We start from the raw sequence: 550 nt of genomic DNA, 5'->3' as shown, positions 1-550 counted from the left end.
GTAGAGGGGTGGGGTGGGGTCGAGAGTCGGTGGGGTCGCGTTCCGTCAGCTTCCCAACCCGTCGCTCGCGCGTCCTTGCCCAGACCGCCTGTCTGTCTGTCTGTCCGTCCGTCCGTCCGTCCGTCCGTCCGTTTGGCTGTGTTCCATATGCCCAGCCCACGGAAATTCACGAAACTCATAGTACGCGGGCTCGCGCCAACTACACACATCTACTTGCTTGTTTTGAGAAACACCATTCGGTGCATAATATTTCGCGTCATTGCTGTTGGCAGTTTAAATTACACTGGCGAAGGGATCTGGGATTTCCACGATTAATATAATGAAGGTCTTGAAACGCTATGTTCGTTCGTTTCACTAGTTTGTATTTATGTGAAATCATCGATGCCAATACATCGCTTCCACGCGTTTCACCCGCAGCGGAACATTTCAAGCGTCGGGGCGTTGCCATCCGTTTTACCAGCAGTGTTCCGAGTTCTCTGGCGTTTGAACGGGAGCGCGCTAACTGCGCGAGGTTTGCAACTGCGCGAGGTCGGTGACTGCGCGAGGATTG

This window comes from Frankliniella occidentalis, unplaced genomic scaffold, assembly GCF_000697945.3.
Source record: "Frankliniella occidentalis isolate FOCC.00 unplaced genomic scaffold, Focc_3.1 Scaffold31, whole genome shotgun sequence".
NCBI classification, from domain to species: Eukaryota; Metazoa; Arthropoda; class Insecta; order Thysanoptera; family Thripidae; genus Frankliniella; species Frankliniella occidentalis.
The sequence above is the reverse complement of the archived record's forward strand: the minus strand, read 5'-3'. Positions refer to the sequence as shown.